The sequence below is a fragment of the Gigantopelta aegis genome, chromosome 3 (genome assembly GCF_016097555.1).
Source record: "Gigantopelta aegis isolate Gae_Host chromosome 3, Gae_host_genome, whole genome shotgun sequence".
Lineage (NCBI taxonomy): Eukaryota > Metazoa > Mollusca > Gastropoda > Neomphalida > Peltospiridae > Gigantopelta > Gigantopelta aegis.
The window spans coordinates 16,039,330-16,063,876 of NC_054701.1; the positions used below are offsets into that span (position 1 = coordinate 16,039,330).

Here is a 24,547-nt window from a genome sequence, read left to right on the forward strand (position 1 = left end):
GAAATAGTCACTAGAGCGTTGACGTCTTATTTCTATTTTTAGTACAAATGACCTTGACCTTTGAACTAGAGAGGCGAAACGCTAACTGATTCCAGATGCCATGATTCTATTCCTATATCTGAAATTTCATGAAAATCGGATTAGACGTATTCGCAAAAACAGTGACGTCATCGTGTTACGTACGTAAGGACAAGACGGTGTATTCCCTAGATAACTCGTTGTGAGGGAATAATGAACATAGTATTATGTGTTTTATACATCATCATAAACCAGTTTAAAATAAATGTTAATGTCTTTTCCAACTAAAAAACTATATACAGCCACTACGCTTGTAGTAACTACAGTTTCGTGTTATGTTATACTATATGTCACAGTGCAGTCAATTTCGATCGTGCTTTCTTTCATTGGATGGTATTGCTGTAGCGACCAGGTCACCAACTAGGAGCAACCAGTCGATGCTACGACTCATTGCACCTCAGGCGGACGCTCTACCACTGCGCTATATATCCTTTTTCTTTTTTCTTCTTTTTCTTTTTTTCTTCTTTTTTTCTTCTGCCAGACTGAACTTGACACCGTATAGCTGCTGATTAAACGACCTTCTAGGGAGTCGTTAAACAATTCTTATGACGTCAGAAAACCATTATTGCGAGTTATTGTCTTGTCTTCACGATCTGCCACAACAGCTACATGATTTACTTCACAATGTTTTTCTTTGAAAGGGATCAAGGAATGTTAACTCATGGTTCATGCTATTTAACCGTTAAAGCTGCCTTCTCGACTTATGACATCAGTTACTGTAACAATTCACCATGTGCGGCCATGTGGGATAGAAAAAGTAGGCTACATAGGAGGTGATAGAAAATTCGACGAGGCTTGCATCAATGAGGGTGTACTTTTTGTATCCCACGTGATTGCATATGATGAATTTTTTATCTCTTATCCATTCGGTAAATAAACTATTATTTTACATGAACAAACAAAGATAGCTGAATAAAGTAACTCTTTAAATCTTGTTAAACTTTTTATCATAAACTACTCATATTTGTCGTGTTTGTTTCATACGTTAAAGTCGCAGACCCTAGTTTCATCCTCTGAAAATGGACACTAAGTCTGATTAATCTACAAAACTGTAACACATTTGTATAGATAGGTTACTATAGAGTGAAACAAAAAGTCTATGACGTTGAATTGTGGAAATATCCTTAAAACAGATTAGAACCTGTCTCCATAACCGTTACTTCTAAAACGTACGTGCGCTTTTACAAATCACAAACACTACGGATTGTCGAAAATTGATAATCTAAACAATAAAATGTAATTAATACCTGAGCTGAATTGTCAAAAAAGGCTCTAATACTTCAGTGAAAAATACGCTGTAGTGTTTAAAAACTAGGGTCTGTCATCTCTCTACAAACTACACAAATTAACAAAATGCGTTTTCTAAGGATGGTTTTAATCACAAAATATGATTCTGCAACTATTGTCTATTCCCAGCGACATAACAATAGAGTTAGCTCCCCTTGATAAACATAATCACGTGATACCTCATAAAGGAATGAATGAATGAATGAATGAATGAATGAATGAATGATGTTTAACGACACCCCAGCACGAAAAATACATCGGCTATTGAGTGTCAAGCCTAACCTCATAAAGGATGAGAGGATAAAATTTCTTAATAGTTTCTAATATAAAACTGTAGAAAAGAAAATCGTTTTGGGGTTCTAAAATTATAATATTATTATTATTATTATGCCCTGGGTTAGCGAGTATAGTCAATATATATATGGCGTTTGCTGCTTAGAAAATGAACCTATATCATCTCTTAAATGCTTAAAATCATAATAAAAATTATATTTGAAATAGCAGCTTTAACGTCGTTATCGTTATCCATACTTCTCGGTTAATGGTGCTCATGACGATTGTTCAGATGTTGACTAAAAAGGTTAAATGGAGGAGACATCCATTATTTATTCGCGTTAGTTCACTTCGCCTAGCATCAATCACGTGACAAGGAACAGGCTTCGATTTTGAATACTGCTCCGAGTTCCTTCCCCCTTTGGGAACTCATTGATTAAATTGAATATGTTTGTCTCGCTTCCTCTCCTGCCACTTGACAATATCCAGCGTCGATTAAAAGCAGACGGAGGTCCGCGGAGACTGGAGTTTATTGGCAAACTGACCGAAATTCTAAATCAATTGTTTATCATGCTGGATCGTCTTTCTAGTTAGGCCAAACCAAACTTTGTGAAAGAAAGATTAGACGAAAACTAAGTTAACACCATATTCAATTTCTAAATCAGTTATTTATGGTTCTAAGCCATGATCTTAATGTTTTACTTTTAAATTAGCTGTGCATCATGCTAGATTGTATTTCTAGTTAGGCCAATGGGTGGAATGTAGTCCAGTGGTAATGCGCTCGACTGATGCGCGGTCTGTCTCGGATCGATCCCCGTCATTGATGCCATTGGGGTATTCCTCGTTCCAGCCAGTGCACCACAATTGGTATATCAAAGGCCGTGGTGTGTTCTATCCTATCCCTTGCTACTAATGGAAACATATAGCAGGTTTCCTTTCGAAGACTACTAACTCAATGTGGTCTAGTGATGTTAAACAAAACAGCCCTTCTTCTAGTTAGACCAAACCAAACTTTGTGAAAGAAAAATTAGATGTTAAACATTCAATGTCGAAATCAGTTTATGATTCTAAACAATTTATGATTAATTGGGGCATAAGCTTAGCTAGTAATGGAATATTTCAACGGTAATGACATACAATGTAAAATATTATCTCGTGTAAATATACATGTGGCTGTGTGTTTGTTTGTGTGTGTGTGTGTGTGTGTGTGTGTGTGTGTGTGTGTGTGTGTGTGTGCATAGAAGATGAAAACAAAGCGTCAGATAATTAAACAACCAACGTTTTCACTTTGTACACATCTATTATATCACATACATCACCACCACCACCACCACCACCACCCACCCACCCATCCGGATTCAACCTGTGATTTCTGGACTGTTCAGTCTGTTTACATTCAGATATTATATCAAATATTATAAAAAAAATTGCACCAAAACTAAAATTAGAAAAATAAACAATACTAGTACATACAAAGTAACAGGTGATATTTCATGACCGTAACTAGTGGGGATAAAGTGGGAGGGCAGTCTCCCCACTAGAAATGCGAATAACTGTCCTTTCAGTTTAAAGTGAATGAATGAATGTTTAACGACACCCCAGCATGAAAAATGCATCGGCTGTTGGGTGTCAAACTATGGTAAAGCAAAACTAAAGTGATGATCAACATCAATATAAGAATTCAACAGTTAAATTAAAACACAGTGTAAATATCAAAGATAGATCAAATTAAAACTTACAATATAAGTCAGTATCACGTAAAAATTGTAATATAATTACTGGATGGAATTGAAATGATTCCATCACATTTCGTTGTCCAAATATATCTTTTCGATTTCAGTTTAAAGATGCCCATTTAATTTAACGCGTTTCTTTTTTAGTTTAAAAGTTCCTTTTTGTTCAGCCAAAATAATAACCTATATCCACTACCGTAGCCAGGGGAGGGCTATTGGTTGCCATCCCCCACCCCCAATAAAATGTCTCACAACACGTTTTATAATTGCCTGTCGACCCATAACATTACTGATAGACAATGTAGGTCCCCTACCCCCCCCCCCCCCCCCCAATGTGGGTACCCCAATATAAGATCCTGTCTACGCCAATGACTGCATCACTGTATTTATTTTTCTGCCCCACCCCTAGTTATTTTCGGTCAGGTACGGCCCTGCACTCGGCGGCAGTAAGTGACACCCACCAGCACCACTTGGGATTATAGACAACACGTGCCTATCAAAAAACCCATCTCATTACTATTGATTCCGTCTTTTGCAGCCACAATGTACGATCGCCGAGTAGGAGGTATTAACAGAACGCGTTCCTCTGATCCAGTTATGTCCTGGCGTGTATAGAACTCTCCAAACCGTCTACTAGTCAGCTTGGCCCAGTATCATAAAAACATCGTGAGCTTAGTTTTGCACGTAAACGTAAATCTACGACTAAACCACAATTCTTATTACTATTATTGTACAACAAATATAGTTTGAAGTACACATATTTCATTGTCTTTAGTCCTTAAAATGCTGCATCTTCCGTGTCGATGTAATTTTCAGCATCAAATACATGCCAAACACATTTAACCGTATGTTTAGTATAACCGCTAGTCGTAGACGCAGGGGCGTAGCGTGATCTGGACCTGGGGGGGGGGGGGGGGGGGTCGAATATGAACCAAGTGGGCCTTTTTCTATTTAGTTTTTGCACCACCAGAAACTCCATATGTATAAACCTGTATGTTTTAGTTCTGAAAGCGGACCATTTGCTTCGGGGGGGGGGGGGGGGGGGGGGGGTCGTCCGAACCCCCCGAACCCCCCGAACCCCCTAGCCTACGCCCCTGAGACGTAAGCTTATGATGTGTGAAATTGGCCCCAGAGAATCGAGGCTGAAATTTTTGGTCACGGTGAACTCTTTTCAAACCATTTTTTATTTCAAGTTTATCGTCTCGGAAGTTATTGGTCTGCTCTGCGAAATCCATTGCGAATTTTATATAGGGTATATATTTCATGTGCATCACAGAATTTTTTAAAGTTTGTTTTTATAAAATATTTCGAAGTGGTTTTATGGAAAGCTGTATTACAAATGATGCCAGGCGGGATGTAGCCCAGTGATAAAGCGATCGCTTGATGCGCGATCGGTTTTGGATCGATCCCAGTCGGTGGACCTATTGGGCTATTTCTCGTTCCAGCCAGTGCACCACGACTGGTGTATAAAAAGCCGTGGTATGTGTTATCCTGTCTGTAGGATGGTGTATATAAAAGATCCCTTGCTACTAATGAAAAAATGTAGCGGGTTTCCTCTCTAAAACAATATGTCGCAATTATCGAATGTTTCACATCCAATGATTAATAAATCACAACAAATGATAGAATATAATGTTTTAGAGTAAATGTACCATGAGAAAAATCATTTTTGACTTGTAATGACGTAGATAAAAAGCAAGATGTAAGAGTTACGTTTCCGGCGACGTCGGCGACGGTGTCGACGTTTACATGGCTTGAACGTTAAATGTACGTTTAGCTCCATTTCTCAAACACTAAAAGTCCTACATCAGTGAAACTTGCTTTATAGCTGAGCTTATGTATGTTTATCACAATGCATTTAAAAATATATATTTCAAAGATATACTTTTTAATTAAAATACTATTAATTAGCATTTAGCTCATTGTTAAATTTTCCCAGTTATATAAATGTTTCTCATTTAATTAATTTTTATACTGGCTATAAGTCTTAGATCAATAAAAGCCCTGATGTATAGTTGTATCTGTTCATTTGAAGGCCTTTAAAGCAATTTGAAATTTATTAAAATTTAGTAAATTAAAATTTAAAAGTTAATTAGTTTGCCTTTAGCATGCATTGAACATGCTTTGAACATCTCTAAATGTTACTATGAGCGACATGGAATACATTTAAGAAAGAAAGAAAGAAATGTTTTATTTAACGACGCACTCAACACATTTTATTTACGGTTATATGGCGTCAGACATATGGTTAAGGACCACACAGATTTTGAGAGGAAACCCGCTGTCGCTACTACATGGGCTACTCTTCCAATTAGCAGCAAGAGATCTTTTATTTGCGCTTCCCACAGGCAGGATAGCACAGACCATGGCCTCTGTTGAACCAGTTATGGATCACTGGTCGGTGCAAGTGGTTTACACCTACCCACTGAGCCTTGCGGAGCACTCACTCAGGGTTTGGAGTCGGTATCTGGATTAAAAATCCCATGCCTCGACTGGGATCCGAACCCAGTACCTACCAGCCTGTAGACCGATGGCCTAACCACTACGCCACCGAGGCCGGTGGAATACATTTAAGGTCAGCGAGATATTTAATTCTGAGGAATTCTAGTCTTTTACTGTTGTGTAGATGTCAGTACTCAAATGTGACGTGTTTGTCAAGAGTGGAACATTTCAGAAGACATTATATAAAAATTGTGCGATTTTATAAATACATTCTAACTACCACTTGAAATAATAATTATGTATCAGCTGTTATTATTATTATATACACTTTATTCATTATATAACTCATACATATTCGTGTTTTTCATTTCCTGTGATACTTCTATCATTGTTGAATCGTTACTTATACAGTCGTTCAATAGGTGCATTGTCGCAGCCATTCTATAGGATACCATATTTTCACACGAATGATTGAATCTGTAAGTGATGACAATGCATGTACTTCGTGAAATATTTTCGTGCAAATTAATTTTTCCCAAATGTTTCCATCGGTTTTGCCCGAATGCGAAGGTTTGCTCCAGCACTAGGGTGGTGGTGGTGGTGATGTGTCTCCTACGCTTATTCTTCTCTGGTTGTTCTCCACATAAGCATCAAACGACAGGTCACACAAGTCTTACATGTGAGCATGACCGAAAGCATTTTCATTTCCTGCTTTTACAAACTATTGGTCTAATACGTACGTCAATTACTGTGTTCAGATGTGTTCAGAGAGGTAAATTTGGTACTGAAGAGTCAACAAGCTTGCTGTTGGTAACTGGGAGGAAGAGAGGTTAGTTATCTAGCCACTTACTTGGTCACCTTAAAGGCACAGAATGAATGAATGAATGAATGAATGAATGAATGAATGTTTAACGACACCCCAGCACGAAAAATACATCGGCTATTGGGTGTCAAACTATGTTAATGCAAACAAACAAAGCGATGATCAACATCAATACAAAAATTCAAGACAAACAAAAACAGTGTAAAGAACTGTGCAAATACACAAATATCACAGAATTTTACGGATACTGAATTTTACTCAAAACTTCAATTTTGTGTTGTATTGGCCATTCTCAAAGAGAATGTTACACCCCTGCACCACGGTGAGGTTACAGCACACACAGGGGCCTTAAAGGCACAGTGTCAGAGATTACCCAACTAGTGGATTAATATTGTGCTAAGCAATGTAACGAGTTTGAGTATCCACACCGCTCATGTTTGGTATTAGGTATTAGTTGTGCGCACTCGTTACGGCCGCGCATACACACAGATGATACAGTGATTCAATGTACGTTTGTAACAATACAGTCAAACAAACCAGGACAGTATCTGGCGTAAAATAACGGGGTGGGGCAATAAAACGGAATCGGAGGATACAAATACAGTGTCTTCATCAGGCAGACAAAAAGGGCATTTTAAAACCAAACAGACCCATGGCCTCTCACGGAGTCTGCAGTTAGGACCGCCCTGCAAATCCAAGCTGTTGTTAGAATACGGAGAAATCATTTTCATGTCATATGTTATACGGTAATATAAAAAATATTTAAAAAAACCTAATATTCTATCAGCATATTGATTTACCCATGCCATTATCTACCTTATATCGTTTCTATATACATGTACATGTATATGTATGGATATTGAAAATAGAAGGCTTTTAGAAAGAAAGACATAGCCGAGGTTATTAAACAGAATAACAAACTCTGTACCAGTTACCGTCATATTTATGTCCCACGTGAAATACGTTTCGTTTGCTGAAGCTCTTGACAAATGAGCATTATTTTTTATCGTGTAATTTACGGTTGTTTTAGAACTGATCTCATTCTCTCTGTCACTCTGTCTCTATGTCTGTCTGTCTCTGTCTTTGTGTCTGTCTCTGTCTATATTCCGCTGCGCGTGCTGTAACCTCACCGTGGTGCAGGGGTGTAACATCCTCTTTGAGAATGGCCAATACAGCACAAATTAAAATTTTGAATAAAAGTCAGTATCTATCTGTGATATTTGTATTTTTGCACAGTTCTTTACACTGTTTTTTTTTATTTGAATCTTGAGTTTTTGTGTTGATGTTGATCGTTACTTTATTTGTTTTCATTACCATAGTTTGACACCCAATAGCCGATGTATTTTTCGTGCTGGGGTGTCGTTAAACATTCATTCATTCATTTATTCATTCAGTCTCTGTCTATCCATTATCATTCCTAAGTGAAGGTCCTCTTAAAGGCGGACTTGTATGCTAAGGGGAGGTAGTGCTCCTATATCCTATATTGGCAGTCATGCTGTAGTGAAACAAGTTCAATGGCAGTCCTCGTATACCCGGAACGAGGGAGAGTGGTAGTCCTTCTGTTGCAGAAGCAAGTGGAGTGACAGTCCTTGTACACCTGAATACAGAGGAGTGACAGTTCTCTATACCGAAGTGATGGCTTGGCAGTCTTCGTATAGCCTACTCAAGTGGTGTGGCAGTCCTGTAGCAGAAGCAAGGGGATTGGCAGTCTTTCTGTAACCGAAGCGAGGGGAGTGGCAATCCTCTTATAACTGAGTCTTCGTATAGCCCAAGCGATAGTAATGGCAGTCCTCCTGCAGCACAAGTAAAGGGATTGTCATTCTTCGTATAGTCGAGGTGGGGCCCAGGGGAGTGGCAGTCCTGCAGTAGAAGCAAGAGGATTGACAGTCTTTGTATTGTCAACACTATTGGAATGGCAGTCCTCCTGTAGCAGAAGCCAGGGGATTGCTAGTCTTCGTATAGCTGAAGCGATGGGAGTGGCAGTCATCCTGTGGTAGATACCCGGGGGATTGCTAGTCTTCGTATAGCCGAAGCGATGGGAGTGGCAGTCATCCTGTGGTAGAAGCCAGGGGATTGCTAGTCTTCGTATAGCCGAAGCGATGGGAGTGGCAGTCATCCTGTAGCAGAAGCCAGGGGATTGCTAGTCTTCGTATAGCCGAAGCGATGGGAGTGGCAGTCATCCTGTGGTAGAAGCCAGGGGATTGCTAGTCTTCGTATAGCCGAAGCGATGGGAGTGGCAGTCATCCTGTAGCAGAAGCCAGGGGATTGCTAGTCTTCGTATAGCCGAAGCGATGGGAGTGGCAGTCATCCTGTGGTAGATACCCGGGGGATTGCTAGTCTTCGTATAGCCGAAGCGATGGAGTGGCAGTCATCCTGTGGTAGAAGCCAGGGGATTGGTAGTCTTCATATAGCCGAAGCGATGGGAGTGGCAGTCATCCTGTGGTAGAAGCCAGGGGATTGCTAGTCTTCGTATAGCCGAAGCGATGGGAGTGGCAGTCATCCTGTGGTAGAAGCAAGTGGAAGCGATGGGAGTGGCAGTCGTCCTGTGGTAGAAGCCAGGGGATTGGTAGTCTTCGTATAGCCGAAGCGATGGGAGTGGCAGTCATCCTGTGGTAGAAGCAAGTGGAAGCGATGGGAGTGGCAGTCATCCTGTCGTAGAAGCAAGTGGAAGCGATGGGAGTGGCAGTCATCCTGTGGTAGAAGCCAGGGGATTGGTAGTCTTCGTATAGCCGAAGCGATGGGAGTGGCAGTCATCCTGTGGTAGAAGCCAGGGGATTGGTAGGCTTCATATAGCCGAAGCGATGGGAGTGGCAGTCATCCTGTGGTAAAAGCAAGTGGAAGCGATGGGTGTGGCAGTCATCCTGTGGTAAAAGCAAGTGGAAGCGATGGGAGTGGCAGTCATCCTGTGGTAGAAGCAAGGGGATTTTTAGTTTTTGTATAGCCGAAGCACCCGACGGTGACTAATGTGAGCAGTCAAGACCTAATCTAAACTTCCTCTGGACGCTGTCTTGTGTAGAAATACGAGTTTGAATAAATATTATGTTAATGGTTTTGTCGTTCACGCTGGAAGAGTCATCATCCCTGACGTCATATCACCGTTTTAAAAAATGTGATATGTGCGTCATTAAATAAAAACATTCCTACTTCTTCCTTTTGTTTTTCACTCTCACGACCTTTCCATCCCTTCAACCCCACCACGCCGTGTTCGTGTTGCAAAATGTTACATCCGTTTTTACCAATAGCAAAAACTAGAAATCACCTGCTTACCTGCACACCCACATGCCAGGTTGACATTAAGCTTGCTATCCTCTTCTCTGAGAAAGGTTTATTGAAAATAAAAAGAAGGCTAGCTATGTCACTAAAACTTCAATATGAGACCAATATAATAAACGAAAACATTAATTTATTTTTTAATCTTCGTTATATGTGTACACACGATGACATAGAAACGTTTCAAAGGTTTTATTATTTAATAAAAATATTTTTTAAAACCCTAATTATGTTTGCAATTGCCGTCGCTAAATAAAGAATTCTGTCCCAAGTTATAAATAATGGCTGGTGTTACTCATATGAAGAGATATCAAAACTTAACATTTGAAAAGAAAAATGTTTTCCCGACCATCATTTGATTCTATATACCATCTTCAATCTGTTCTATCAGTATTGATTTGCTTTTACTGCTCCCCCTCCCCCCTCAGTTACTGGCCCCACTCTTGTTATTTTAGGCTAGTATATGGTTCTGTTTAAACACACATAACTTCTTGGTACGTGGTTTTAGACACATCTTTATTATTAATGGAATGAATGAACGAATGAATGAACGGATGAATAAATGGACGAATTTATTGATGAATGAATGTATGTGAGAATTTGTTTCGTTTAACGACATCACTAGAGCGCATTGATTTATAAATAATCGGGTATAGGATGTAAAACATTTGGTAATTTTGACATATAGTCTTAGAAAGGAAATCCGCTACATTTTTCCATTAGTAGCAAGGGATCTTTTATATGCGCCATCCCACAGACATGATATCACATACCACGACCTTTGATATACCAGTCGTGGTGCACTGGCTCGAACGACAAATAGGCTAATGGGCCCACCGACGAAGATCGGTCCTAGACCGAACGCGCATCAGGCAAGGAATGAATGAATGAATGCACAGACGGATGGATCATGGATGGATGGATGAGAGAATAGGTGAATGAATGAATGTATGGTTGAACGAACTAAATGAATGAAATATTGATTGAATGATGAATGGACGGATAACAAAATCAATGAATTAGTAAATAACTTAAAGAAATGCATTCTAAAGGCAAAGGACAGATCTTTACCAGTTTCAAGTCCACACAATCTCGGCTAGACTATAGAGATGAAACCTACGATATCTCACCGACTCGTCACAAACAAAACGTCCAGTGTGATAACAGATTAATTGTACACAGTCCTGTCTACAATTCAATAACCGGTGTTATTTTATCGGTGTTTTCCACGGCTAACTGCATTCACACGTCACGGTGCTAACTAATTTCTATTAACGTATACACGGTAGTATACGGCCAGACTAGCTAGTGCTATCAAATCTCAGCGGAATTCGCGTACCACAGTCACAAATCAACTTGTCACAGCTGATTAAACCAATTACATGTATGTATATTTACTATTGTACCCACTTACTTGGGTGCCTTTATGTATATATGTATAATATGTATCAGTATGTGTATATATATATATATATATACACATGTATATGTTTATATACACACACACACACACACACACACATGTATATATATATATATATATATATATATATACACACACACACACACCTCAGACCTCGTTAGAACGACCACATTCGTCACTTTGTCGTTATATCGAAATTGCCGTTATAAAAATTTGTTTTATATAATGACACCACTAGAGCACATTGATTTTTTAATCATCGGCTATTGGGTGGCAATAGTAGTAATAGTAGATATTTTATATGCATCATCCCAGAGACAGGATAGCACATACCACATCATTTAATATACCAGTCATGGTGCATTGGCTGGAATGAGAAATAGCCCAATGGGCCCAACGACGGGGATGGATAACAGACCATTATTAAGTATTAAGTATATTATTATTAATTTACTGTTACTCTAATAGATTGTATGTATATATGTTTATATACACGTATATATATATGTGTGTGTGTGTGTGTGTGTGTGTGTGTGTGTGTTAATATATATATATATATATGTGTGTGTGTGTGTGTGTGTGTGTATGTGTGTGTGTATGTGTATATATGTGTATGTATCAGAAATATTCAGGTACGTGTGTACGTCTTTGTGCGTGTGTGGATATATGTGTTATATATTTATTATATGTACAGCAGTGATTTGGAGCTCCAATCCCTGACATTGCTGTTTGTGATCTGGGACAATAAGACTAAAAAACAACCTAGTCACAGCTGACACTAAAGGCAACGTTACACGATACGAGTGTGCCGTACGATAATAATCACGAGAATATCCGAGTTTGACAAAATAACATTATGATTTCAGTGGTTACTATGTAGTCGGCTATTCTCGTACGAGACACTCGTATTGTGTAGCGCCGCCTTAAGACATTGTCAGCTTGATTCATGGCTTCGTTGTTAGGTTTCAGACTTTTGTTCTTACACTTTAATTACAGGGCCGTACTTAGCGTGAAATAACTGGGCTTTAGGTTTTTTTTAAATGCACAGTAATATAGGTTGTTGGGTTGGGGTTTTGTTTTGTTTTGGGGGGTTTTGGTGGGGGGAGGTTAAAGAAAATAAAAATTGCACATGATAACTAAAACGGGGAAGTTTTCTCTTATTTGAGGGTGGGGTGGGCAATTCACCAAGCCTCGTAGTACGGCTCTTGATAATTAGTATACATTTTAACACAACAATCTTCCAAAACCAAGACAAATTTATCAGATATAAGAAACGAAAACAGAGAAAAAAAACTAACTACAAAAAAATAAATAATAACAAAAGAAATCATTATATTTGATGTAACAAACAAAAATCTTGAACATAAAGTAATATTAATACGGTGTTCAAATAAGACACCATCCCCATCCCTCCCCCATTCACTCACTCGCTGACCATACACATCAGAACGAAACATCTTGATGTGAACGACTTAGGTCGTGTTATTTAAAATGTAATTACAAAACATCGTGTTGTTTCGTATTACTTTTCAACCAAAAGGTCAGGTAATTCGAGTTGTGGTATTATTCATTTACAAATACATTATTTTATTTCTGATTTAATTTTCTTGGTTAAGTTTATAACAAACAGAACAAAATATGTAGCTAGTAAGGAAGTAATTTCAGGCACTGAATATTTTAAGTTCTGGTTTGCCGGGCTACCAGTTTATATGATTTGGTAGCACTCAGTAAACATTGGTAACCCTATATCTGTAATTTCATTAAAAATAGGAAAAAGATAATAGAATGCAGTTTATATATATCATTTGTTAAAATGGCGAAACTGTGTATTTATTTTGTACTAAACTGATGTACCTGGTAATATATATTCTAAAGTGATTATCCTAAGTTTGTATCATTAGCATGTTTTCCGATTAAAATAGCCTTTCTTATTTATTAAAATTTTAAAATACTTAAATTTTCTAGCTAAGAATATGTATATACTAGTATGTTCTATGTATTTGTGGTCATTTTAATTTTGGTAGACGATCAATAATGATATTTGTCTCCAATTATTTCGTTTATTTTAAATTTTACTTCAATTTATTTTTTCTACCCATAGCCTAACACAATTGTGTCAAAAGGAACTCTTAATGAATTTATAGATATCATGCTTTGATTTTCAAACTTTTAATAGGTTTTATTATCCAGATGTATTGCGTGTGAGTAGATTAGTTTAGTGTTAATGATAGTTCCTTTAAACAGTATTAAAGGCCATTTGAATTATTAAGTCGCATTGTTATCAATTGTATTGAAAGCAAAACAAAGTTTAGATAAAATAAATGCAATAAAAGTAAGGTATTCCATCCGTAAATATATAGGAAACGTCATTTTATAAGAACTTTTATATATGGAGTTTTGTCGCTTGGAGCGGAAATGACGTTGTTGTTTTTGTTATTGTTGTTTATACTTATTTTCGTGCTTATATCCAATTAAGGTTCAAGCACGCTGTCCTGAGCATCCACCTCAGCTATCTGGACTCTCTGTCCTGGACAGAGGGTTCGCGGTTAGTTGTTACTGATTAGTGTAAAAAAACACCTCGGTGTAGTGGCCTTACACCTACCCATTGAACCGTTAAACTCGCTCTAGGTGAGAGCCGGTACAGGGGTGTGAACCCAGTACCTCCCATTCTTGAGTTCCGTGGCTTAACCGCTGCAAAATCGAGGCCGGTATGGCGTTGTGATTGGAATGACTTTACATAAGCATGCCGAGAAGGGCGAGCAGTGCGATCAATCGTTAGACTGGGTTTTTTGTCTCTCTATCCTAATGTTAGAGGAATGTTACATCACAGAAGACGATGGTATCAGTCAAATTGCTCGCGAGTCCTCGCATCTTGAACACGACAACAATCTTCACATGGTTACTTTAGACCAAAAGACATGACGCGGAAAATTAATTCACATGAGAGTAATAAATTCACACGAGAAGAGAAATCTATGATAGAAAAAAGACTTCACACGTGAAATGTCGAATACGGAATTAAAATTCCATGCGATAAGACACGCGAGGTTACGCATTCAGACATGAGCGTACGAAAATAGATGTAAGTAGACAGATTCGGACAAGACAAGACGAAAGCATACGAATATATATACGCGAAAAGGCGAATCCACGCAAGACAACCAATTCTAAAAAGCACACCATATGTATTAATACAAAATAAAACGGGTTCATAAGACACAAGATAAATTCACACGGTAGAACATATGATAAGATGCGATTTCAAAATTCGCGAAGAAAATGAATTCATGTGAGAAAAGATAAATTTATAAGAAAAAATAATTCACAAAATAAATCATTCCTTTTAAATAAAGAAGCCTAATTGGCTACTGGATGTCAAACATTTGGTAATTCTGACTCGTAGTCATCAGAGGAAACCCGGCTACATTGTTTCTAATGCAGCAAGGGATCTTTTATATGCACTTTCCCACACACAGGAAAGCACATACCACGGCCTTTGTCCCATTGTGGTGCACTGGTTGTAACGAGGAAAAAAAAACAATCATCTGAATGGATCCACCGAGGAGGCTCGATCCTGCGACGCAAGCACCCCAAGCGAACACTTAACCGAATGAGCTAACTCTTGCCCCGCGAGAGAAGACGAATTCACGCGGAAGAACTCCTAACCACTATTATCACCACAAAAACGTCTATTCAATACGAGTCAGCATACCTAAACCAGAAGCTATTACAGACTGTGACAACATTTGCATCACCAATTGATTACCAGAACAGATATCAATATGCGGGTATTTGTTTACTTACATTACACTGGAACAGAACTGATGTTCACTATACACGCACGACTCTGTTTGACTGACATAATAGTCTGCCTATTCATTTCTTACAAAATGGATGTTATATTTTATTATACAAAAACGAAATCGATATGATTAATACACACCTCCATGTACAGTAACAATCTGGCGTCAGAGTAATGGGATTTTGTTTGCAGTTTTCTGCGTCACCTAACATTATTATCGGAATATTGGTATTAATCAAACCGCCATCAAGTGGGTTGGGAGACCTCAACGGGGCGTTGAGTCGGGTTGGTTAACACTAAATTAATTCTCGATTAGTGATAATTTTAACATCATCCAGTAAAATGCATATTGCAACCTATTTATTCGCTGAGGTTCCCTGAGATACAATATACATTGGTTTAAACAATATTTATTGCAGTTATTGGCGTTAGCCTATATTAAGGCCTCTCCCAATATTTTACAATACCGGCCTCGGTGGCGCAGTGGTTAAGCCATCGGACTGCAGGCTGGTAGGTACAGGGTTCCAACCCAGAGCGAGTTCTTAAGGGCTCAAAGGGTAGATGTAAGGCTACTACACCCTCTTCTCTCTCACTAACCACTAACCAACTAACCCACTGTCCTGGACAGACAGCCCAGATAGCTGAGGTTTGTGCCCAGGACAGCGTGCTTGAACCTTCATTGGATATAAGCACGAAAATAAGTTGAAATTAATTAAATTTTACAATATGCATATTTTACAAACAATAAAAATAAAACATAATGACTATAACTTGTTCCCAATTTACTAACGAAGAGAGGAAATAGAAGGAAGAAAAGGTAAAGAGGATGAATAGGTTATTATTTATAATGAAGATGTGTACAGATTTGAATATAGTGTTATTTACTATTTATACGTTAGTAGGAAGTGAACCGCCCATTTTGCAAGTCAAAGTTCATAGCTGTAGTTAGCTTTAAAAAGTAAACAATGGGAGGTGCAGTAAAATGAGTCAAGGCACAGTAATCTAAAACTGGGCAGGACTAAATTGTTCGTATCTCCCTTCTCTCACAGGACAACTTCTTTTATTTCGCTATCGGGAGGAGGGGGGGAAATTGATTTACTGCCGATACCTGTTGAAGCTGTTGTCACCCCCATACACACTTTTCTTCTACTTTCAGATAATAGATTTAATTAATATTTATGCAAAGCTATAGGGTCAAAGGTGTTTTGGGTTTTTTTAACGAAATCTCTAGACCACATTAATTTATTCAACATCGGGTATTGGATGTCAATCATTTAGTAATTCTGTCAAAGTCTTAGAGAGGAAACCCACTACATTTATCCATTAGTAGCAAGGGATCTTAAATATGCACTTTCCAACAGACAGAACAACACATACCACGGCCTAGTCGTGGAGTACTGGTTGGGACGGAAAAAAATTCAGACATTGGGTCCACTGAGGTGGTTCGATCCTACGACGCAAGCACCACAAGCGAGTACTCTAGATACCGAATGAGGGTTGTGAATTCTAAAACTTAGACCAAACGCAAGAATGAAGTTATTACTGAATATCTTTGGAAATGCCGTCATTCTTTGACATTGTCTTTTGACGGGTGCGATGTTACGCAAATTTATTTGTCATCCTGTTGTTATGGCGACGTGTTATTATTGTAAAATGTATTTGTTTCATCTTGTTCTAAACGCGAATATGTTATTATTGTAATATTGTAATATTCTTATTCTAGTTTTGTACTAATGGTGGGCATGCTACTATTTTCTTCTAATTGATTTTCTAATACAGACGTGATTTTATTGTGAACATTTACCATGATGCTGTAATGATAGTGTGGTTTTGTTGTAAACATTTGTCGGGTTGGGTTGGGTTCGGGTTTTTTTTTTTTTTTTTTTTGGGGGGGGGGGGGGGTTGTTGTTGTTGTTGGGGGGGGGGTAATGGTGTCGATATAATATTGTAAATCGTAATTATAATGGGTTTCTTTTTCTAATGTGACATACTATTGTTCCAAACTGTATTTATCATGTTGTTCTAATAGCGGCGTACTATGTTTGCAAACCGTATATGTCATGTTGTTCAAATGGCGTCGTGCTGTGATTGTAAACTGTATCTATCATGTTGTTCGGAGGCGTACTATTATTGTAAACTGTATTTATCATGTTCCAATGGCGACGTACTATTATTGCAAACTGTATTTATCATGTTCTAATGGCGACGTGCTATTATTGCAAACTGTATTTATCATGCTGTTCTAATGGAGACGAGCTATTATTGCAAACTGTATTTATCATGTTGTTCTAATGGCGACGTGTTATTATTGCAAACTGTATTTATCGTGTTGTTCTAATGGCGACGTGCTATTATTGCAAACTGTATTTATCATGCTGTTCTAATGGCGACGTGCTATTATTGCAAACTGTATTTATCATGCTGTTCTAATGGCGACGTACTATTATTGCAAACTGTATTTATCATGTTGTTCTAATGGCGACGTACTATTATTGCAAACTGTATTTATCATGCTGTTCTAATGGCGGCGTACTATTATTGCAAACTGTATTTATCATGTTGTTCTAATGGCGACGTGCTATTATTGCAAACTGTATTCATCATGTTGTTCTAATGGCGACGTACTATTATTGCAAACTGTATTTATCATGCTGTTCTAATGGCGACGTACTATTATTGCAAACTGTATTTATCATGTTCTAATGGCGACGTGCTATTATTGCAAACTGTATTTATCATGCTGTTGTAATGGCAACGTGCTATTATTGCAAACTGTATTTATCATGCTGTTCTAAAGGCGACGTGCTATTATTGCAAACTGTATTTAGCATGTTCTAATGGCGGCGTACTATTATTGCAAACTGTATTTATCATGTTGTTCTAATGGCGACGTGCTATTATTGCAAACTGTATTTATCATGTTGTTCTAATGGCGGCGTACTATTGTTGCAAACTGTATTTATCATGTTCTAATTGCGACGTGCTATTATTGCAAACTGTATTTATCACATTCTAATGGCGGCGTGCTATTGTTGAAAATTGTATTTATCATGTTGTTCTAATGGCGGCGTACTATTATTGCAAACTGTATTTATCATGTTGTTCTAATGGCGGCGTACTATTATTGCAAACTGTATTTATCATGTTGTTCTAATGGCGGCGTACTATTATTGCAAACTGTATTTATCATGTTGTTCTAATTGCGATGTGCTATTATTGCAAACTGTGTTTATCATGTTGTTCTAATTGGCGGCGTACTATTATTGCAAACTGTATTTATCATGTTGTTCTAATGGCGGCGTACTATTATTACAAACTGTATTTATCACATTCTAATGGCGGCGTGCTATTGTTGAAAATTGTATTTATCATGTTGTTCTAATGGCGGCGTACTATTATTGCAAACTGTATTTATCATGTTGTTCTAATGGCGGCGTACTATTATTACAAACTGTATTTATCATGTTGTTCTAATTGCGACGTGCTATTATTGCAAACTGTATTTATCATGTTGTTCTAATGGCGGCGTACTATTATTACAAACTGTATTTATCACATTCTAATGGTGTCGTGCTATTGTTGCAAACTGTATTTATCATGTTGTTTTAATGGCGGCAAGACAAGACAAGACAAGAATTTTATTCTCATAAACTTCACCGAGTGCAGTATGGAGAAAATACAAACAAAATAAGTTACAAAGTGTTTTCTGTAGTGGTAATGGACATAATATTTAAGTAATATTAACCCGGAAGACTGACCGTCTCAATGACAATTTGCAAATATTTACATAGTTTACACAAAAGTGATTTTTTAGTTGTAGAAAATAACTGGTAAAAGGTAATTGCACTTGCTCAATTGGTATAGTAACTAGGTATATACACATTTCGATCAGTAGATAAAGACGTACATTTAAAAATATAGTGAAACTCATCACCAACATCAGTGTTGCACAAGTGACATATTCTGTTGTCTCTCTCAATAATAAACCATCTACCGTTTTCAATAGGAAGTCTGACATTACCAGTTCTAAATTTACAAAGAATTCTAGCATTTTTTTGTTGAGAGTTTCAACAAATAATTTTCTAATTTAAATTCATGCTTGAACATTCTGTAGTTAATACCTTTTGATGAGTCAAATTTATCATATTCCATTTTTGTAAGTACTGGTCACATAGTATTCGTTTAACTGCATGTTTTAAACACAAAACATCCACCTGTGTACATGAATATATATTACATAACCAAGTACATGGTATAGCATTAACGTTATGGTTATATAATGCCAACATGTATAATATACCAGACAATTTAGATTTTCTACTATTAACAACATTTGCCCAGTATGTAATCATTCTAATTTTAACACTAATAGACAGTGGGTATCTACCTAATTCACCATAAATCATAAAGCTTGGTGTCGACTTATTAACACATAATATATATTTGCAGAACTTGAGGTGTAATCGTTTAATGATATCTAAATTACTGAAGCCCCATATTTCACATCCATATAATAATAATATTGTAAATCGAATAATAATGGGGGTTTTTTTCTAATGTGACACACTATTGTTCCAAACTGTATTTATCATGTTGTTCTAATAGCGGCGTACTATGTTTGCAAACCGTATATGTCATGTTGTTCAAATGGCGGCGTACTGTGATTGTAAACTGTATCTATCATGTTGTTCAAATGGCGGCGTGCTATTATTGTAAACTGTATATATTATGTTCTAATGGCGACGTACTATTATTACAAACTGTATTTATCACGTTCAAATGGCGTCGTGCTTTTGTTGCAAACTGTATTTATCATGTTGTTCTAATGGAAGCGTGTTATTAGTGTAAACTGTATTTGTCATGTTGTTCTAATGGCGGCGTACTATTATTGTAAACTGTATTTATCATGTTCTAATGGCGGCGTGCTATTGTTACAAACTGTATTTATCACGTTCAAATGGCGTCGTGCTATTGTTTCAAACTGTATTTATCATGTTGTTCTAATGGAAGCGTGTTATTAGTGTAAACTGTATTTGTCATGTTGTTCTAATGGCGGCGTACTATTATTGTAAACTGTATTTATCATGTTCTAATGGCGGCGTGCTATTGTTACAAACTGTATTTATCGTGTTGTTATAATGGCGGCGTGTTATTAAGCTTGGTGTCGACTTATTAACACATAATATATATTTGCAGAACTATTGTTATTATTGCAAACTGTATTTGTCGTGTTGTTCTAATGGCGACGTGTTATTATTGCAAACTGTATTTATCATGTTGTTCTAATGGAAGCGCGTTATTAGTGTAAACTGTATTTGTCATGTTGTTCTAATGGCGGCGTACTATTATTGTAAACTGTATTTATCATGTTCTAATGGCGGCGTTCTATTGTTACAAACTGTATTTATCGTGTTTTTCTAATGGCGGCGTGTTATTATTGTAAACTGTATTTATCGTGTTGTTCTAATGGCGGCGTGTTATTACTGCAAACTGTATTTATCATGTTGTTCTAATGGCGACGTGTTATTATTGTAAACTGTATTTATCGTGTTGTTCTAATGGCGGCGTGTTATTATTGCAAACTGTATTTATCATGTTGTTCTAATGGCGACGTGTTATTATTGTAAACTGTATTTATCGTGTTCTAATGGCGGCGTGTTATTATTGTAAACTGTATTTATCATGTTGTTCTAATGGCGGCGTGTTATTAAAGTAATTCTATTTGTTATGTTGCCCTAATTGTATTCTATTGTTGGCGTGCTACTGTAAACTGGCCTTATCATGTTCTAATTTTGTTCTAAAGTTGGAGTTCTTTTATTGTAAACCGTATTTGTCGTGTTGTCCTAATTTTATTCTAATGCTGACGTGCTATATTATAAATTGAATATGCCATGTTCTAATATAGTTTTAATGGCCGCATGCTATTATTATAAACAAGCGGGCGTTCTATTATTGTACACTGTATTTTGTTTTATAATGATAACCACACGACTTACACTGACAGAGAATATCAAACCACCAATTTGGAGTATTGTCAGTTTAAAGGAAGTTCCCGAGGCTCTGAATGCTGACGTCATCCTGATGCCAGATCTTGAATAACAACACAAGAAATCAACGTGGATCTCACAGCTAGAAGGAATCGGTGTCTTTAGGTTAGAATACAAAAAAAACTGCTCTCAAAACAACATGCAGACATGTTGAGTTGAGAAAACATCAAGGGTTTTAATGCCATGGTTTCCCTTTCCCACAGTTATGTTTTGAAAGGCACTGCGAAATTATACAAAAACAACACATTGCCATATTATACAAAAATAACAACCACACTGATTTTATACGATAATAATAATAAACCATTGCGATATTATACAAAACCCACATTGCGATATTATACTAAACAAAAAATATGACACCGTGATATTATAAAAAAATAAACCACTGAGACATTATACAAAAAACACATTGCGATATTATACCCCCAAAAAATCCATCACAAAGTGATATTATACAAAATAAAAATAAACCACTGCGACATTATACAACAAAACAAACCCACATTGCAATATTATACAAAAAACACTCGTTGTAACATTATATAAATAAATCACACTGTGACATTATACAAAAAAAACATCACGCTGCGTCATTATACAAAAAATTCCCACGACAAAATGGAAAACCGGTACAAGAAATAGTGTAAGAGATATCTTCATAAAGAGTTATCGATCACATCAGTGATAGGATTAAATCTACACAGTTCTAGTAGCATCATGAGATGGTATAAAGTGAAATATGGGTGTGTGGATGTGTGAGTTCTGGATGGATCGATGGATGGATGAATGGGTGGATGAATGGATGGATGGAGGAACAGGCGGGCAAAAGACGAACATATAAACAGATGTATTCGTACACTGTTGAAAAGAATACTTTGTGTGACATGTGTGTTTAAGAGAGAGAGAGAGAGAGAGAGAGAGAGAGAGAGAGAGAGAGAGAGAGAGAGAGAGAGAGAGAGAGAGAGAGAGATCGGAAGACATATAGACCGAAGGTAGAGGTTAGGGACGGAAACAAAGAGTTGGGTGACGGGTGTTGGCAGCGTTAGAACCTACCAGTAATATACACCGATGACAGGTTCATTAAAACATCAATGTGCGTCAGGTATAAAAGTTGAAACCTTACACAGACACGGACTGGGATTTGCTGATTAAAGTAGTAGATGTCGGGAAAGCCTACGTTCTCATTAGAAAGCCACTTGTACGTGTTTGACAATCACTCGGTTCAGGCCCGGCGTCTGGGATGACTTCTCGTAAATCAATAACTATATTTAGGGCTGTAAGTTTAAACACCTTCTCATTCTATTCATTAAATGTCAAGGATAATCCATTTCATCAAAAGAGAACCGATAAAAACTATATAAAAAAACATATTAAGTTTTAAACCTATAACAACTCACGTAACATATTTTGAAGAAGAAAAAATATGATATTAAATTATAAAAAAAAACCCACATTTCTCCTTCATCGATGCAGGGATGAAATCAACTGATGTAACAGCCTAAGTAAAGCAATTGTTCTGCCTTTAGCTTCTGTGTACTGAATTATCGATTAACGATGTAGGTGAAACTGTACACCTTGGCTGTTCTAGCATTTTGTCTTCACTCTACCGACGCCATATAACCGTAAATAAAATGTGTTGAGTGTGTCGTTAAATAGAACATTTCCTTCCTCTTTTTTTTTGTCTTCACTCCTGTGTTAAAAATGATATTTAATCTATAAAGTTTGATGATAATTTGTTAAGAAATTAATTTATTTACATAGAATTGTTATTTCAAAAACCCACAATCTAAGGAGAGTATGGGTTTAAAACTTATCAATATCTTTATATAAGAGATTTAGCTTTATTTAGGAAATAGCTATATGCCCGTTCGTCGGTTCCCTTTTGAAAGAAAGCAATAAAGAAAGAAAGAAATATTTTATTTAACATGGCACTCAACACATTTTATTTACGGTTATATGGCGTCAGACATATGGTTAAGGACCACACAGATATTGAGAGAGGAAACCCGCTGTCGCCACTTCATGGCTATTCTTTTCAATTATCAGCAATGGATCTTTTATATGCACCATCCCACATACCACGGCCTTTGATATACAGTCGTGGTGCACTGGCTGGAACGAGAAATAGCCCATTGGGCCCACCGACGGTTCCCTTTTGACGCAAATGGTCTATAACATCATAAATCATTGCAACTGCAAAAATAAATAGTTCAAATCTTAATCCCAATAGTTTTTGTTACGCCAAATTATTCCATTCTAATATTATAAATTACGGTAAAGTATAGAAATCCTCAATCCTAATATTCAACAATATGTTATATTTTTTATTAACCTTGTTAATTGTAATATTATGGTAAATTATTGAATTTCAATAATTTACCATAATATTATAATTAACAAGGTTAATAAAAATAAATTATACACTTGAACTGTGTTCAAATGAAATCAAATATCAGTCATTACTCAAGCTGGTACCAAAGCTATTCGCGTCACAAATATTTGGGTCAGATGATAATAGAACTGAATTTGCATTATACCCAGTGGTAAAGCTCTCGCCCGATGCACGGCTATTTCTCGTTCCAGTCAATGCACCACGACTGATATATCAAAGGCCGTGGTATGTGCTATCCTGTCTGTGGGATTACTACACCGGAAAGATATTGTTACTAATATTAATCACACATGCGATTGAGAGTGTAACAAACTATGCATGCTCAGTCAGATAAGCAACCTTGCATAATGACGTATATATAAATCTGAATGACAAAACCGTATTTCGTGATCAAAACCGTATTTCGTGATCAAAACCGTATCTCTGCACAAGTCAGAGTCCACAGTTGTTTTTGGCAAAACCGTGATTGCTTCCAAGATCCATAACCGGGTGGTTGTCATTAGGAGGACTGCCACTCTCATAGGAAATCAGTAACCGGATGCTTCATCCCTCCTGCACCGCCAGTAGGAGGACTGCCACTGTCAAGACTAGCTTAGAAAAACCAAACTTGCACAGTCATGGTAGAGCTCGATCGAATATATACAGCTGTGATGATATGCACTCATGGATCACTGTAACACAATGGTGATGTCAGGTGTTCGCGAAAGATGAGCATATCCTGCCCCACCGGTGGTATACAAGACTGGTATATACATTGTTCCGATATACAGTCAGTCAAATGAGTAACCTATAGCGATCTACATAAGCACCAACAGTAAAACATGTATTTCAGTTCTATCTATTGTTTTAACAATGGGAGTATCTTCATGTTTTAAATAGACTAGATGATGTTATTTTATTCATACCAAAATAAAATGACATTCAGCAAAGTTATTATACTGTATAGCCAATAGCCGATGTATTTTTCGTGCTGG

At 37.2% G+C, this 24,547-nt stretch overlaps 1 protein-coding gene across 1 annotated transcript in view; it reads right to left on the reverse strand.

Moving 5' to 3' along the window:
- Window positions 1–24,547, reverse strand: part of LOC121369494 (major facilitator superfamily domain-containing protein 4A-like) — an 81,082-nt gene that overhangs the window by 41,628 nt on the left and 14,907 nt on the right. The gene's annotated exons all lie outside the window — the stretch shown is intronic.